A 3,304-nucleotide genomic window follows, 5' to 3' on the forward strand; every position below is an offset into this window, starting at 1 on the left:
GTGTTAGTTTCATTTTCTTAAATCGCTGGCTGTTTCCCTATTGTATGTGTGGTACTGTTTCCCTGAGCTGTGTTACATGGGCTGAAATGGTGACTATTCCTTCCCTGCACCACCATTTAACAAATGGCTCCTAACATGACATTCCCCAGCAGCCAGTGATCTCAGCATGCTTTGAAGCAGCAGCATGCTTCCCCCAGTTCTGGCCTCTTCTCTTGCATGGTATGATTGTGCAGTAAGCTGGTCCAAGGAACTGGAGCACTCTGTTATATGTTGAATTAGTCTACCGACAGATCAGATCTGGTCAGCTTTCTGTGAGGTTGCTTCAGTTCCTTACTAGCGTGGGCCAGACCATACCAGTGGAAGGAGTGGAAGGTGGTGTAAAACCACATACTTGTATGTCCGCGTGCATTTGCAGGCTACCAAAATCTACACAAGCAACAGCTGAAATTGTTATGTATATTCTTTTGTGTTCTGCAATGTCAGCCAAAATATGGGAAGGCACTAACAGGTAATTGTGAAATGGCTCTGATGGCTCCTAACTTGCCTTGTGCTTTCCTGTTATCTTTTGTAAGGTAGCTGCCTGCTTACAAGGCTTGGGCATTGTGGTCTGAAACACTGCTGTTACCTGGTTAGCTGCCTCTCCAGGAAATACACAGCTCTTTTCCCACCCTCACAATTTCCCTCTTTCTTTGTGCCTTTTGTTATAAAATAATACATTGCGGCCCTTATTCATATTCCTTGTGGTGGAACTCCTAAGTAGGTGATATCCTTGGCTGATGAAGTTAAGAGCAAGACATTTCCTGAGTACTTTTTTTTTTTTCTTTTTTTCAGTTTTCCTAAGTAGGCATGGTTGACAGCTCATGGTTGACACAGGCACTCTGTGTGCCCTTCCTATGCTGGCAGGCAGATGGAGATGGGTGCTGAAGCTCAGGAGTATTTCTGTGAAGATACATGCTGGTATGACTGCAGGTTGTGCAAACCTAGCTGAATTAGCTAGCTTGAGTGCTGGCAGCAGTGCAGACAGGCAGCAAGGACCCCAGCATATGTTACTCAGGCTACCCCTGAGCTGTGTGGCCAGTGCTGAACACCCACATCTGAGGCACTTGGGGAGTCAGAGAATTGGAGGAAGCTGGGCTACCAGGTGCCTTGAGGGAACAAACCTGCAGATCTCTCAGAGGACTCAAGCTGTTTGATCTAGAATAGCCTAGAATAGACTATTTCAGTCAGAAGGGACCATCAACAATCATCTAGTCCAACTGCCTGACCACTTCAGGGCTGACCAAAAGTTAAAGCATGGTATTAAGGGCATTGTCCAAATGCCTCTTAAACACTAACAGGCTTGGGGCATCGACCACTTCTCTAGGAAGTCTGCTCCAGTGTTTGACCACCCTCTTGGTAAAGAAATGCTTCCTATGTCCAGTCTAAACCTCCCCTGGCACAGCTTTGAACTATTCCCGTGTGTCCTGTCACTGGATCCCAGGGAGAAGAGATGAGCACCTCCCTCTCCATGTCCCCTCCTCAGGAAGCTGTAGAGAGCAATGAGGTCCCCCCCCAGCCTCCTTTTTTTGCAAACTAGACAAGGCCAAAGTCCTCAGCCGCTCCTCATAGGCAATGCCTTCCAGCCTTTTCACCAGCTTTGTTGCCCTCTCTATATATTAAGTAGGCCTTTCCTTTTTCTTGCCTTGTTAGAGACGTAGAAAAAGTGATCACAGCCCCTTTTGTGAGAAGAACTTTTTCTACATACTGGAAGACATTTCATTTTTCTTGGTATGTTTTCCCACCAAGATAAAACATTTTTTTAGGCCTTTTCTAACCTTTTTTTCTTATTTATGTTGCTTTTCAGAGGCTTTCCTCATTTGCCTGTATCTTTCAGGCATACTTGAAAGGAATTTCAAATGGAATCCAGTTTTCTAACTGTCTTAGCCTGCTGTTTAGAATAGTGATCTGGAACATTTGAATGTAATTGGAATGTTCTGTAATTTTAGATACAACTTGTGGATGGGACTAAGCATGACAGGCTTAAAGGACTTGGAAAGTGCTTGAAAGCCAGGCTTTGAATGGAATATGATTTGATAAATACAAAAAATCAGCAAGGTGAAGCTAAAGAGGAAAGTGTAGCTCTAAGGAAAACACATGAATGACGTCCAACACAATTTTGGTTTTCTCCCAGGTAAGCTTTTGTTTTGACTTAGCAAAACAACCTTATTCATTTACTATTAAGATGGAAAAAAAGTTATACAGAAGCTATGTTTTAGAACTACAGGAGATACAAAAGATGTACCTTGATGAAAATCTCAGTGTTGCCACCAGACAGTACTTTTTTAAATAAGAACACGTGTACACTTTTGGTCAGGGTGTGCTATTTTATAGAGGTGCTCTAGTTCGGAAGCCCTTTCCTAATATTTCTACATTAAATTGTATCTGAGTTACGAGATCCACCGTGACCAGCGGCTTTGTACTTTGCCCTGGAACGCAGAACATAGCCTGAAGAGATACATACATATTATCTTTTTAGGTGGAGCAGGATTTCCAACACGCTGGTATTTGCATTGCATGTTTAACTGAACTGTGATGCAAATTTATACTTGAACGGACTCCTTCGATGCCTAATCTTTTATTTGTCTTCCACGCTCCTTGTCTATTGTTTATTTACCACAGATTCTAAGCAAAAAAATGGTCCTTTGCTTTTTTCCTCATTATTTTAACAGCACAGCACAACTGTTATTTTCCATCCCAAGGCTGCATCAGTTTTGTTGCTTACAATGTGATCCCTTTATACGTGTCTGTGAAGTGTTTGGAAACTTTTGCTGCAGTTCTGTTGCTCTTTAGAAAAGCCTTACAGCCTCCACAGAAAAGCAGCGAGGGAGCAGGGCTGCTACTCTGTAGGAGCTGGGCTCATTTCATAGACTCAGGAGTCTTTATGAAGAACTGCTTGTTGAGCAAACATTTCTGTATAGACTGACATGGACTGTTAAATTGTCAGCCAGTGATAACGATTGGATCCTGCACTTTAATGTGTTTAAGAGATGCTTATGAACAACATCCTGCAGTTTTCCATGTGTAAGCAGAGAATATACTCAAAAATACAGCATGACTTAGTGTCCAAGGGCACTCTCGGTCGTGGTTTAACCCGGCTGGCAACTAAGCACCACGCAGCCGCTCGCTTACTCCCCCCGCTCCCTCTGTGAGATGGGGGAGAGAATCCGAGAAAAGAAAAAAAAGTAAGACCCATGGGTTGAGATAGAGACAGTTTAATAAGGGAGAAGAATAACAATAGTGATAATAATAATGGTAAGAGAATATA

The sequence above is a fragment of the Egretta garzetta genome, unplaced genomic scaffold (genome assembly GCF_000687185.1).
Source record: "Egretta garzetta isolate BGI_Z169 unplaced genomic scaffold, ASM68718v1 scaffold30, whole genome shotgun sequence".
Taxonomy (NCBI): Eukaryota; Metazoa; Chordata; class Aves; order Pelecaniformes; family Ardeidae; genus Egretta; species Egretta garzetta.